Source organism: Nyctereutes procyonoides, unplaced genomic scaffold, assembly GCF_905146905.1.
Source record: "Nyctereutes procyonoides isolate TBG_1078 unplaced genomic scaffold, NYPRO_anot_genome, whole genome shotgun sequence".
Lineage (NCBI taxonomy): Eukaryota > Metazoa > Chordata > Mammalia > Carnivora > Canidae > Nyctereutes > Nyctereutes procyonoides.
In genome coordinates this window covers 6,371,093-6,387,473 of record NW_026575122.1, presented here as the reverse complement: position 1 = coordinate 6,387,473, position 16,381 = coordinate 6,371,093, and positions in this window count along the sequence as shown.

Genomic DNA, 16,381 nt, shown 5'->3' with positions numbered 1-16,381 from the left:
TATCAGTATCTAATATTGATAAATCAAGAGCTATTGAATAATCATAAGAAATAATTAATAGTTAATCACATTAATTGCTAGAATAAGATATCATCAAAGGCTGGGATGCCTAGTTGCCTAGGTGGCTCAGTGGTTGAGTCTCTGCCTTTGGCTCAGGGTATGATCCCAGGGTCCTGGGATCAAGTTCTGCATCAGGCTCCCCACAGGAAGCCTGCTTCTCCCTCTGCCTTTGTCTCTGCTTCTCTCTATCTCTGTCTTATGAATAAACAAATACAATAATATATATATATATATATATATATATATATATATATATATATAATTGAAGTAAGATGGAAAAATAGAGGAAACTCTTCTTTTCTAAAGAATTGAAATTTTATGTGTTAAAAACATAGAAAATACTATATATTAAGTAAGGATATCCATTTTTTAGCATTCATTTATCACATAATAATTGTTTGATTTTGGATTATATGATGAAAAGATCCTATTTTTATTCCCCATCTGATGTTGGAGAGTATCTGCAGCATGTTAGTCTGCCCTGTGTTCCTCAATAACCCAGGGACTCTGGTAAGTCCCTGTATCAAACATACCCAAAGGCATCACACTAATCCCACCACCCCTCTTGTTCTCTTTAGGTAATTTATAAAAATTGCTTGCTTTCACCAAGGATCAAAATTCCATTTGCTGCCCTGAAGTGAAAATATCTTCCTCAGAATGTCATCCATCCAGAGTTAGCTCATTTAAGCCCCTAAACCTACTTTATGCTTCTTCCCTTGACTCAGAGGTCATCCTATATGTGAGACCCCTGTGGCTGGCTGCTGCATCTGAGGAATAAGAGATTGGCATGGGTTTGATTTCCATCTTTTTCACTCCCATGAATTGGATTTGACACATAAAGGAAATAAAGTGTGGTAGTTCAGTGTTCTCCTGAGAATACCATAAACCCTAACTACTTTGGGGAGATATTCTGCATCTAAAAAAACGAAAGTGAAAACAGCATTCTCTTGAGATGATACTTTCTAAAACCACCTGGAATATGGCATGCTGAGTCATGCTCCCAAGCATTGTGGATTGGCAATGACTTGACTATACCTTTCTGCTACATAATCTATTGCTGGCTTCTAGAAGAGGTTGTAAACATATCACAAAATAAATGAATATATATACTTAACATTCTGCTCTTTTCTGAATATTGTGTTTTCCATGTATTTTTGAACTTTATTTCTTTGCCAGCTTGCTGATATTGCATGTTATTTATAAAGTTGTAGCTCCCAAACTTAAGTGGAAAGGTTCATTTTCATAAGATGCCTATCTTGCTTAGTTTTATTTCATACCACTCCACATTTTATGACACAAAATAAAATATCTTAGGATAGTGCAGTTATGAATCATTTAGTGTCCTAGAATATATGAACATAATTGTTATCTAAGATAATAGAAAATACATAAAAGAATCTCTCAGAACTCAATGGGCATATTTTAAATCTTATAAATATTTCTGTTTTGTGGAATACTATATCACAGAATAATGAGCAAAGGAATATAGATTGCATAATTCAATAATCATCTCCATAAAAAAAAAAACTGAACTCAGATTTGTGTGGTTATTTAGTAGAAGAGTAATTCTGGTCATTAATATGGAGAATGTTTAATATCATAAGCAAGTCATCCTGATGTATTCTTCTGTGATAGGATACATTTTACTTTGATATTTTCCTGAGTTCATTTATAAGAGAAAGGTAATTAAAAATGAAGATGCAATGCTCATTCCCATCATAAATCATACTTTATTGTAATGCATACTTTTAGATACACATTTAAAGGGTATCCATCATAAATTTTTATGTTGTACATGAAGAAAAGTGGGTAATATTCCAAATAGGTGATAACTTTACAAATTGTATTGGAAATGAATGGCACAAATGTGCTGGTGCTGCTTTATTTTAGAAATACACAGCAATAAAATTCATCATTTAGGAAGGTTTTTATTCAAGTTCTTAGAAGTTCAGAAATCTTCCTAAATCGGAACCTTTTCTTTCCCTTGTTCTTTTGTTGGTTTTGTTATTAATATAGAAAAGAAGTGAACAACCAAACCAGTATTCAAGGGAATTAATATGTCCCAGTGTATTTTTTTAAGTCTATGGAAAATTACCTGGAATATCTGGCATATGTTACATACTCCCACCTTCTCGCTTCTCCTTTTTTGTCTTTCAATATCTCTGTGCATGGGTAGCATTACCTGGAGAGGAGAGAACTCATCCAGGGAAACTGAGTTGTGTTGAGATTGTCTGAATCATTGCACATTGTAGTGGGGAGATAAAGATGCTATGGTATGCTCGTTTGAATACTTTAAAACTATTATACCTTTCTTTAGTGAATTTTCACTTGTAAGTTCAAAATGTATACCTGCTGCTTCGGCTAAAACATGGATGAACTTTGCTTTATCATCCTCACTGTGCCTCCTGCACTTCATCAATGTTCTCTGATTATAGGCTGTACCCAGTGCGGCCCTCAAGATGTTTCAAAATCACTAAAAGGAAAAGCATGGACTCTTACTAGTCAATGCTCAATTCCACTGCCATCATCTGTAAGAAGGGGATAACAGTGGCTATTTCCCAAGGTTATGGTAAAAATTAAAATAAAACATGAATTTTAAAATTCTCTACAATCGCTTAAAAATAACAAGCTCTAAAAAAATGTTAATTCTCTTCCTCATATATTTACTAATATAGAAGACTACCCCTAGAATAATCACACAGGTTTCCAAAGTAAAACATCTTAGTTTATTGAAGAACAATGAGATAGACACTAAAAATTAAAGACTTAAATTGTCACACAGCTTTAACACTATATTTTGGTCATTCTTAAATCCTACTTCAGAGAGGTAGACACTTAGAAGAGCTAAGAGACACTCATTCATTCAATTATTTATTTGTTTATTCAATAAGTATTTATAGAGAATCTACTACATGGTAAGCACTGTGTGTAGTTCTGGGGATAAAGCAGTGAGCGAGACAGACATGCTCCCCATTCATAGATAACATAAATAGATTAATCACATGACCTAAAATTTGCACTTTCCAAACAAAATATTATATTTCATAATCCACAATCTTATTCGGGGTTTTACATTTTAAACATAATTTCCAACTGGTCCGTAGAATTGAAATAATTCAATTTCTGTTTTGTTATCTTTATAATTACTGCTTATCTTTGTTTACTTTAAAACCACTATTTAAATGCAGGAATATGTAGCACCATAGGGGTTGGAGACTAAGGCAAGCCTTAAGTGAGTCAAAACAAATTCAAATCTTGATAAATTTACTCCTTCTTTTTTCAAGATTGCATATATCTATCTGAGAAAGAGCACTAGAGGGAGAGAGCACAAGCAGGAGTGGGGGCAGAGAGAGCGAAGGAGAAGACCCCATGCTGAGTGAGGAGGTGGATGCGGGGCTCAGTCCCAGGACTCCAGGATCATGACCTGAGCCAAAGGTAGCGCTTAACCAGCTGAACCACCTAGTCACTCCTTGATGAATTTACTCTTTAAAAAATGTGTATACTCTTTAAAAAGCAGAATAGGTGTGATTCAAGGGATAACTGTATAACTGGAAGTTTTCCAAATTATTAAGGCATATGTAATAAAATAAATATGTTATTTGAAAAACACACACAAGTATATGCACACATATAGGTATGTATGTGTTTGTTTTAAAATAGCACATTTATTTTATCACTGACTTTATTTGAAATTGCCAGTGTATGTTGATAATATAAGGCCAAACAATGCTCAGTTGGTTTTATTTGTGTTCGCAAATTCTCTATAAAATATGTGATACCTTTGTTGCTTGGACTCAAGAGAATTATCCCTCACCACTTCAATCTTGCCCTTCCACTGGACCACACTCACTTAAGCAACCCCTCCTTACTCTTGGGAAGGATTTAGAATTGAGAGTAAATATCTCCCTATGCCAGATAGATTCATTGAGCCCAACACAGCATTAAAGTTAAATTCCCTTCTGACTCTAATCCATTCCCATTAAATTGCAGCTCATGGGATAAGCTCATTAAGCTTATCTATCAGAAAACTATAATTTGATTAGCTCCAACTGTATATAGGTAAGGGAGAGATAATCAGTCATGTTTCTTATCTTCTGTTTATCCTCAATACAAAAGGAGAAAGTTTCAATACTTACAACACAATCATTTCTAGTTTTCAAATAACTGAATATGACACCACAGGGAAAGTATTCTTTCCTACTTCATGAGTGGGATGTGGGCTGAGCAAGAGAGGAGCCAATACAAATATTCAAAGAACCCAGTCTGACAAACTATGGCTTTACTTAGAGGCTGCAGCCATAGTAGATATAAACTATATAGCCCTAAAGCACTGCTGATGGGAATAAAAGTTTCCATAGATGGAGAATAAGGTTTCATCAGTGGGAAAAAATAGAAGTGAAGAGAGTAATGTTAGTATGCATAGCGTGGGACAGTACCTCACTAGAAGTTTGAAATGTGAATTTTGAAATGTGCAAACATACAAAGGAAGGAAATGGGATGGAATATGTGATTCCTGGCATCCAGAGATAAGGAACAAGTAAGAGCTCCATGTATAAACCCTTCAGAAAATCCACTCACTTTCCTGACTTGAAATGAGGCAATAATCCTAGGAAGAGACCCTCCCCCAACACCACCCCACATGTGGCTGGACACTCCCTAGAGAAGCACTCTCTAGCCCTGTCCACTCACTAAGCTGGCAGGGAAGAGTGTCCTTACTTTGGATATATTCAAAGCATTTCTCTAGGGAGAGTCTTTTAAAGGCCAGAATTTCCCCCACCTCCTTCCTGGGAACTTAGTCCACTTTCCTTACTTCCTCCCAACTTCAGTGCCCTAACCCATGACAATATAGGAAATGCAAGTCTCAGTAAGGCTTTAGTCAGGTAGCAAAAAGAGACGCTGTCTCACTCATGATGCAAAGAGTTCAGGTGAAAGACATGTTCAAAAAATAACAAGAGAAATGAAGATTTATCATAAGAAGCACTTATGGATCAGATGGACCTGAAATTCTAGTAGCTTTTAAATTTGAAGATATTTTAAGATTTCATAGACCTGAAAAAAATCTGAAATATTTCCATTATTCCTACATCTGATCCCCTGTGAGAAAACCTGGACCAGGTAGGTAAGGGAAAGTAGTAATGGTACAAAAATACAGAAGACCTAGGTTTTTATTTTTTTTAAGGATGTGAAAAAGATGGAAGGTTTCTTGATGCTTATTTGAAGTAGATATTTTATGGGTTGAGAGCTGACTTAAAGGAATTTTTAAAGAAAAACTTTGCATCTTATCTGACTCTGTTAGGTATATGTCATCACCTGGTAATAAGATTTCCTTACGGCTATTGAGGGTGACTTTTCTTACTTCTAAACCTCATCATAGGCATTATTTATTCACAAATAAATGTGTTATCTTTCTAGCACTCAACAGATCATCACATTTCCAAAGAACAGTTGCAAAGTCAGAAAAAAAAAAAGATAAATTCTGTGGATTAGGAAAGGAAAAAGTTCTAGAACATCCAGGGATGTCTACAGTAAAGGTCTTCATTCAACTAATATCAATTTTTAATAGAAATCTCTTGAATATCCCTTAAAAATTTTGTCATTTTTGAAGAAGGACTAGGTTAAGTATAAGTTTCTTCAAAATAATTTACAAACAGGTGATTCAGAGTATCTGACGTATTGTGATTCTTATTCACGACGTGAACAATTAACCTTCTGTAATTTCATTAAAAAGATGAATAACGATGAGATCAATAAAAAAGATCGGTTTGGAGAGGGTAATTAATGGCAGATGTCTGCATTTGTTTGTTTTGATCTGCAATCTTTCTGGGATTTATTTGAAATTTATCAACTGAGTAAAAGCACACTGTAATTCACTTAAGGGTATTGATTCACAAAAGTTAGACTGAAATTTGAAAATAAATCATGAGATTTCTAAGAGGTATTCTAGAATTGGGTTGATTCTCTTTTCTTTATCTTTCTCTCTCTCTCTCTCTCTCTCTCTCTCTCTCTCTCTTTTTTAAGATTTTACTTACCTATTCATGAGAGACAGAGAGAGAGAGAGGCAGAGACAGGCAGAAGCAGGCTTCCTTTGGGAGCCTGATGTGGGACTCGATCCCAGGAGCCCAAATCACACCCTGAGCCAAAGGCAGACGCTCAATCGCTGAGCCCCTCAGGCATTCCCCCCCCCTTTTTTTTTTTGTATGATTCTATTTTCTGCCATCATTATTTTCACAGCTGCCACAATCGAGAACTACATAAAGAGTCAATTAATTTGCAAATATTCTTACATGTAAATATATTAAAAATCTGTGCTAAGGGCAAAACTCACTAAATAAAAACCCATTATTTTCACTAAAATTCCTTTTGAGAGCTATGAAGGATAGGTTGGATTATTTCACTATAAGTTACTTACTACTTATAACTCTAAATCAAGAAAGAAGTAAATTTTAAAAAGAAAAAATATCATCTTCCATTAATAGATTCAAATTACATTTTTCCAATAGTCGAGTCAATTGAATGGCAACAGGCTATTTGAAAAGTAGGTTTGTGACAAACAATAGGCAGACAGGACTTTTGTGAGGATCCTTAAAGTATTCCAAGAATTTATAACTTATATATTTTAATTTAACATATAAAATACTCTTAAAATATGAAAGCACTATCTCCAACCACTTAGAACTTAGAAGTGAAAATATAATTAATTTAAATTCAAATTAAATGGCACTATGCAGCCCATGATTTCAATAATATTGTGCTACTTACATTGTTAGGTGAAAAAAAGGTCAAGTATGTTAGAGAAACACACTATGTTATACCATTTTGAAGATTTTTGATGAACACAGTATACAGTGTCTCAGAAGCCCTTCCAGTTAAATAAGAAAAAAATAATTTCATGCAACTCAAGGTTTTCCCTTCACTATTTTTGTTTTGTTTTGTTTTAGAGAGAGAGAGAGAGAGAGAGAGAGCACATGCATTTGAGTGGGGATGAGGAGTGAGGGTGGGGACAGACAATAGGAGAGGGAAAGAGAATCTTAGGCAGACTCTGTACCCAGTGAGGAGCCTGACAAGGGGCCGGATCTCACCACTCTGAGATCATGACCTGAACCAGAATCATGGGTAGGTCACTTTTAACTGACTGAGCCACCCAGGCAACCCTTTGATTCATAATTCTTAACTGGCGAAATGCACGTTGGGACGTGTTAGTAGATAATTTAATTCAAAAACTTAACTCTCAAACCGTGTAATGTTGGAGAGGAGAACTGAGCAACTGATAAACTGAAGGCATTGGACACCACTTTTGCCACAATATGAATCCTCATAACACAGCTGTGGGGTTGGAGGAGGATTGCATGTCATGACCACCCTCTTCACAACATCTGTATTTGTTATGCTAGTTAAATTTGACCTCTCTGGGATATAACTTTCCTTTCCTTTCTCTTAAATTCTCCACCCCGTAAACAGGGAAATTTATTGTGGAGGTATCCCCCTTATTTTGTTGTTGTTGTTGTTTCAAGTTTTTATTTAAATTTTAGTTTAACATATAGTGAATTTTGGTTTCAGGAGCAGAATGTAGTGATTCATCACTTACATAGAACATCCAGTGCTTATCACAAGGGCCCTCCTTAATGCACTATCATCCATTTAGTACATCCCTGCCTATTTGCCCTCTAGCAACCTTCTGCTTATTCTCTATCATTAAGAGTTGCTTATGGTTTGCCTCTCTCTCTTTTTTTTTTCTCTCTTCCCCTATGTTTATATTTTGTTTTGTAAATTACATGTATGAGTGAAATCATTTGGCATTTGTCTTTCTCTGACTGACTTATTTCATTTAGCAAAATACTCTCTAGTTCCATACACGTTATTGCAAATGGCAAAATTTCATTCTTTTGATGGCTGAGTAGTATTCCACTTTGTTTGGGTGTGTGTGTGTGTACACCACATATTCTTTATCTATCTTCATTATCCATCTTTGTCCATCAGTGGAGGGACACTTGGGCTCTTTCCGTGAGTCAGCTGTTGTTGATACCCCCTTATTTTTAATCTTATTTGAGCTTTGACTCTTGTAGAAATAATCACAATGCTAGAAATGAAGAAAATGCTCAGTGGGCTTATGATAAAGCATTGAAATGCCCCAATGTCACTATTAATCAAAAGAAGATTATGGTCAGGATAACTTCAAACTAAATGTGATTATTGGAAAACCAGAGATATATGTAAGAATAAACCCAAGAGTGCTTTACACTTCATTTAACCAATAGTCAACTAATCTCTAGCTACTTTTCCCTCCCAGTTATCCTGTATAAACATGATTTTTTTTGTAATTGCTAATTCTATACTGAGACCCAAACCACTTGATTAACATTGTTGAAAATCTAGATCACAGAAAACTATGTAGTTTGTTTGTAAATGGGTTTATAATTTAAAGTTTTATTTTGCTTTCCAAAGCTTCATGTGTTGTTTTCTTGCAAAAGAAAAAATTGAGTGTTCTTTATTAATTAGAATATATGTCTATATATGTCAAGAATATCTTCAAAGGGGAAAGATGAGGGAAATCTCTGGCATCTCTTTTTAAAAGGCCCTAGTCGTGAGGATGCCTGGATGGTGCAGTTGGTTAAGTGTCTGAGTCTTGGTTTTAGTTCAGGTTGTGATCTCAGGGTTGTGAGTTGGGATTCCACACTCAGCACAGAATCAGCTTGAGACTCTCTCTCCTTCTCCCATGCCCCTCCCCTCCATGCATACTCTATTTCTAAAATAAATTTAAAAATATTTAAAAAAAATTAAAAACAAAAAGGCACTAATCTGATTCATGAGGGCACCACCTGCAAGACTCAATTATCTATGAAAGGATATACCTCCAAATACCATCACATTGGGGATTAGATTTCAACTTATGAATGGCAGGGAACACAAACATTCAGTCAATAGCACCAGGCAATCTAACTGTATCATATCTGTATATTCTAGACACACAAATATATATTCTATACAGCTATATTCACACACAAAATTAAAAATGGCTACAATTATTGAGTCAACATTGCTATATTTGAAATACTATCATTGTTTAGTGTTTGGCAACAAAAGTTCATTACCACTCCCCTACCATGCAGAGCCTTTTTAGACTTCTTTTTTCCTAATTGTCTAGCTTCCACCATGAAATTTTAATACCATAGAAATACTGTATATCTGTTTATGAACGGTGGTCCTTTGGAAGGCCACAAACCATGGATATGATGGTTCCAGAGAACTAGTTCTTATTCCCTTATGGGTCATAGGATTCCCTTTAAGAATGCATGGTTTAAATAATTCCTTTGATAAAGTACAAGTCACACTGGGATGCCTGGGTGGCTCAGCTGTTGAGTGTCTGCCTTTGGCCTAGGGTGTGATCTGGGGATGCGGGATCAAGTCCCGCAGGGAGCCTGCTTCTCTCTCTGCCTGTGTCTCTGCATCACTCTCTGTCTCTCATGAATAAATAAATAAAATCTTTAAAAAAAGGTATAAGTCACACTATATAATAAGGCTAATATAAAAATCAAATCTATCTCTGCCAATTAATTGACACATGTGTTATATAAACATCATTACTTTCACCAATTTTAAAATGCCATCTTAGTTTACTAGGGTCGGACAGAAGAAAGTGAGAGGATAGTTTGTGAGGGAGGTCACAGAATTTCAGATCACCCTTGGGTGGGACATAATTTTGTATGTTTATACCTAGGAAATATTACCCAATGAATCTATATATAATTGACAATGACCATAACAAAAGTAGTTAAAGGGACTGAAGAAATATTGAGAGGATAATTAATTCCCCAAAAAGCAGCTTTGTGCATTTGTTATTATCCTCATTCACATCTGTTTCATTATATATGTCTTTTTATACGATGTTGAAGAAAAACAGATAATTTTCTATTCACCCTGGAAAGTCCCACAGCATGTCAATAATTTTCTTCTGAGTTCTTAGTGAGAGGCTTTAAATTTCAATAAAAATGTTCTTCCATTTGGGAACTCATGAAGAGCTTGCAGCAATTCATTCCTAGACAATATTTTATGGCATCATTATACCAAAATTTTCACTAAGTAATTTCACTCAAATAATTCAATAAGAAAATACCTCTGTAAACTGTTTTCTTGATTTTTATAGCATCAATTAATTAACAGCAGTCTTTTTAAAAATCTTGCCACAATAATTTGTTGTTGAATCCAATTGTTTTCAATAATTTCATTATATCAATGTTTCACGCAGAATGAATTAAACTAATGAGCTTATTAATGTCATTGTAAATTATATTGTGATATACATTTATCTTTTTAACATATAATTTAACTATTTTTTTATTTGTAGTGCTTTCCCGCAAAATCTGGCCTACATATGCAGTGTGTAATAGAATATTTAGGGACTAATTTTCAACACCTTCATAAAAACAATTCCTGAAAGAATAAGATAATTCAATTGAAGGCAATTTTTTTTTGTTTAAATTTTATTTTTCTTTCTTTTTTTTTAAGATTTTATTTTTTATTCATGAGAGACACAGAGAGAGAGAGGCAGAGACACAGGCAGAGGGAGAAGCAGGCTCCATGCAGGGAGCCCAACGTGGGACTCGATTCTGGGTCTCCAGGATCACACCCTGGGCTGAAGGCAGTGCTAAACCGCTGAGCTATCTGGGCTGCCCTTGTTTAAATTTTAGAAGGTTGCTTTGGTTTCATATTCTTTGGTACATGGAAAATATGCTAAAGTAACATAAGAGGGGAAAAAAACACATGATTTAATATTATTTAGGTACTTTAAAATATATTCTGTCAATTATACATATTAAATATATGTAAATATAGAATACATATGGCATAATAATTCAAAACTTTGAACTTTGACATGACATGTATTTAGTTATTAAATGTAAATACATTGAAACTTAAGTTTCAGTATACAACTAAAGACACAGACTCTGAAATCAAATTGTGACATTTGAACCTGAGTTCTAACAGGTACTGTCTGGATGACCTTTGGCTAATAGTAATTAGACACTCATTATTTATTCTTATTTCACTTTCCTTCTCTGTGAAAGAGGGATATTAATAGCATATAGACAGGGGAAAAAAAAAAAAAAAACAGACCCGAGAGAGTTTATGTTGTGGCAGGCCAAATGAGCCTTTGGAGGAAATCAAAATAGGTAAGTTTAGTGATAGGGATGGACTGGAAAAAAATAGAAGTTTCTGGTAAGGGAATGTTCTATATCATGATATGAGTTGTATGGAAGGATACATTTGTCAGACGTTATCAGAGTTTGTCCCTGATTCTCTTGATTTCATTATATACAAATGGTACCTCAATGCTGTTTAAGAAAGATGATGATGATAAAAATATTCAACATAATTTCCAGCAAGCATAGAATGACTCTATCTTAGTAATCAATCGCTGGAAACCTTGGAAGTCAGGGCTTGGCTGTTGACCTCAGTTTGTGGCACATAGTAGTGAGGCACATAGAGTGGCAAAGAGTAGCTTTGAGCTTATCCTTCCTTCACTCCAGATATTTTTTTATATTTTTGAGTGACTCCATGTGCTGATACATCCGAATTGAACAGGACATAATCCCTGCCCTTAAAGGGTTGATGGTAGAGCTAATGTTGGCATTTCCTTCCTTTCTTTTCTTTTCTTTCATTTTTTAAACGTTGGCATTTTTTAATTCACCTCTTCATCTGTAAAAGGAGAGTGTGATGCTGGCAAGCGCCCCCTTAACCTTAAACTAAGTAGAAGAATACATTATTCATGAAACAAAAACATGGTGCTGTTGTGACTTTAGGTATACCTGGATCTAGAGACCAAAAATATGGTATTTTTGGCTCTTATTTTCCTCTGTCCATCTCTCGACTCTGCTTTTCTTTGCACGTTCTTTCTTTCTGACTCCTTCATCAGACCAGGGTAATTTGTGGAAATCCACTTACTGACAAAAGTATTCATCTTCAAGAGAGAAAGACCTTTTATTTCCCAAGGTACCTATGTCAAAACATCTGTCAAAAGACTAAACAGATCTTGATGCCCAGCTGGTGTGGACGGTGGGTAGGATTATCTTCACATAAATCATGTGGGATAGATTTTCAACACCAGGGAAATAGATGATGGGAACACTAATTACACCAAAACAACTATCACACACACGATTCCACACTGAGGCAGCGTAATGTGGAAAGTAGAAACTACAAAGCCTGAATGGGTACAAAAGCAAGTTTTGCAATTTATTTACTGTGTGTTTTATAAATTTATTAAAATATTTCTGCTTCTGTTTCATCATTATAAAAACATAGACTATGAGATTATTCACCTTATACTGTTGCCTTATAAGGCAATATAAAGGGTACTTACAATGGAATCTGTTACTCTATATCCCTCGAGTTACATAAAATCTAAACTCCACGATATTATGGTTAATTAGAATTGGTTTTATTTTTGTCTTCATCTTCACATCAGTAGCCAGAAACTATATAAATATTTTGAAATCCACAAATGCCTCAGCAAGCCATGAAATTGAAATCATGTTTCAGAAGAACAATCATTCTAAATGGGCCTTCATTCAGTCTCTGATTTCGTTAGAGGTTAGTTTTTTTAATGACATAAAGAATATGATGCAATATCCTCCTAAACATGCCAATTTGGGAAACGTTGTCATGCTAGATACAGACAAAACTGAGGTGTGTTGTAACAGCTATGAAACTACAGATGTAAAATATATAATTCCTTGGGTTGTTACAGGAGAAAGTTGATTTCAATAAAAAAACTACAGTGTTCAAATGTAGCATCTCATAAATGTCAAGTTATATTTTAGCTAAAATTTGCTAAATGTGAGTTATTTCCAGAGCTTTAAAATACCGAGATACCAAAGGAGTCTTTTTCATTCCTCTGTGGAGTATGGTTATATTTCTAGAGCAATATGGAGACCAAGAGACCTCAAGAAAGTCCACTCTCTTTAGTCTCTTTATAGAGTTGCATATAAATAGTTGGTCACTGCAATATTTTGTTTTATGTTTTAATAGCAATGGCAAAAGCATACGTATCCCCACTGACTTCTTGGATTACATCTTGATAAAAAGTAAAAGTGCTTTATCACCACACTTCTTGCCACACGTAATTTCCTTTGGATCCTCAGAGAGTCCAGCAATTTTACACTTTTCACTTGAGGGAGCCACTTCTGGTGTTAAAAGAAAACAAAAATAAAATACCAACCAAAAAAGTCAACCCCTCATTTTTCAAAGTTACATCCATCAAAAGACTTGCTCTGGTCAAACACAGAACAGCTGTAAAATATAAATGAAGGGTTAGAGTCAAATATATCCTAATTGCCTGTTTTTCAATACCGTCTGTTCATTTGCTGTGTTTGGTAAAGTGCCACTAAATATGTAAAAACAAGTTAGTTGCACAATATTACTCAAAAAGATGCCATGTGTTAGTAAAGATTATGGAAACTTGTTTATGTTGGCTTCCAGAAATATATTAAAGAAATGAAAACACATTCATCTATAAATGAATTTTAAATGTATCTATTCCTACTCATGTTCTGCTTTATTTTGGTTTGTAAAATGTAAAGTATTAAAAAATAAATGTAAAGTATTAAAAATAAGGAGTGTTAATCTGAGGTAAAATATATGGCATTATTTATGATAGAAAAATAATCATCGCCACTGCAGTTGAACAAATTAAAGATGGAAAATAAACTTAAACCAAGTATTTGTCTCCATGAAGAAGAAATAGTTGATGTTTGAATTTATTCATTTAATTTATACGTCTTGGTGTAAGTATACAAAGCTAGCAGTTAAAAGGTTATTTATCTAGCCATGGAAAAACAGTGTTATGTTCTTTTCTCAGCATAATGAGAGATCATTTTTTTTTCCCAACAAACACAGAAGATTCTTCCTTTTTTCTGGACATGAAGTTAATTAGGGAAAAGAGAAAGCTAATAAAAATAATCTGAGTACTTACCAAATGCCAAATGCTTATCAGATATCAAGTATAGTGTGCCAAAAATGTTAGTGGGGAGTTTAAATCCACAGGCTTTGGAGCCAGACATAATTCGAATTTGGGCTAAGTTGTACGGTGGCCTTAGGCAGGTTTCTTACTTCTCTTCAAGCACCACTCCCGAAAGTGTAAAGTTAAAATAATACTATCACCTTCGTAAGTGATATCACTACGACGTGCTCCATAAAGTGTTTGCTATCATTACTTCATTGTCATTTTGTCCACTCTTCCCAGCACACCTGAGACATATATAATTATCTTTATTATACTAATTAAGAGAGGTGAAGTCCAGAAAATTAAAATGACTTGGCAAAGTTTTGCAGCTAGTTAGTCATTTGAACCCAAAACTTTAAGGCCTATTGGTTTTTTATTACACTACACTTTTGCCCACTTCTCATTTTTTGGTGTCTGTTAGGCAATGAATGTTCTGTCCATGCCCGTGTACAGTCCACTGTGTAGAAAACGGACAGGCTGTTCACATAGAGAACGTTCAGCTTACAATTTTAGTGCATATCACAAGAAAATTATCATTTAAGAGTTACTTCCTCTCTCTTCTGGGCACAGTAAAAAGAATGATCCTGTTTAATTTTCAGATCATCCTGAATGGCAAGCACTGCTTTTTATTTTACAATGAGGAAACTGATCGGAGGGGACAAGTGATTTGTCCATGATCAGTCAACCAACGTGAAAAAGATCCATTGTTGAAATTACGTCTATCCTATCCTAAAGTTTATAATATAATCAAAGTGCAACACTGTCCCCCATATGGATCCAACAAATAAGGCCAGATTTATATATTCAAGAATTTCTCCCTCCCACATGAATTGCCACATTTGCCTCTACTCTGAGAAGAGTTTTCTTGGGTGATATAACATAGAATTATGAATTCCAGCTTTTATATTTCAAGTAGAAATACTAAGTAGGTGGAATGTTTAAAAGACAAACTATCTCCTCCTTAATGTCCTTAGGAACAGAGTTCTTAAACTGTTGCAGATTTTTGATAGCTTTGAGATAAACTAAGTCCTGAAGATTGAAGGAAGTAGCATGAAATACTAGAACCTGTGCACCTTCAGAGAAATATTATTCATATGAAGCAAAATCTGGGCTTAGACTTTGAGATATGTTTACAAATGAAGAAAGTGAGGATTTTAGTCCACAAACAATCCTGTGAATTCTGGGTTGGCTTAGCCAGAGCTTACAACTATGTATGCCAATCCCTTGCAATAAATCCATATAAAATCACATATCTATTTCATAAATATCCTAAATATTTATCCCGTTAGTTCTGCTTCTCTAATTGAATTGATCCAACACCTACATCAACTATTTTCTTACTCAGTTGAGACTCCCTGGATAGAGTAAGCAAATTATAAAAATAAAAAAAAAACTTTGGTGACAACAAAGTCTAGATAGTTTTTAATTGTGTGAGGAATGGTGGGATTCTCTCCTGACATTCATAGACAGGAGAAGATGTTGTCTTCGTTTTCAAATGTGTAGTTTCCACTGGGTTATAAGATATTCTTCTTCAATGGCAAAAACACAAAATTGATTCTTGTTTCCTAAATAACCACGAAAATGTCATGTTGAATAATATATTGGCATGTACAATGAGAAAGAACAAAAAAGAAGCAAGTGTTCTGCAATTATCAGTGGTGGTGGTATTATTTTTATTTATACCCATTAAAATCAATTTGGCATTGCTTGCAAAAGTAACCCAAAATAAAAGTTAAATCCAAGTTGTAAGGAGTGACTTAACATGATTTAAATATTCTAAAAATATATTGACCGATAATATGAAAATGTAAAAAAAATTGTGACTTCTATATTTCTCTAATCTTAAAATTAAATTACAAAAGATAAAAAACACATGCACATAGTCATACATAATTGCTAATAAAGCATCCAGCTATCCACATTTTTGTTTTTTGGTTTTAAAGCAAGCATAATCCCTTTGATAATTAGAATATGCAGAAAATAAACTGAACTTGTTATTTTCATGAGTGATTCATTATGTGTTCATTAAACAAAAATTGTTAAGTCATGACTCTAGTGCAATCCAATTGTTTGACTACCATTTTTTTTATAATGTTATTATAGAATGACAGCCAGAAGCTTCTTAGGTCATTTGCATCATATCAAATTTCAAGAATAATCTATGATATAAGATAACCTCTGCTTGAGTGCATTCTTGCTTAAAATTATCGAAAGATCACATTCATGATTTAATTCATGTACAAGAAATCACTTTTAAGATTCAACATAGGTATAGGCTATGCATATTACTGTTTATTTTCCATTGATTACTTTTATTTTAGT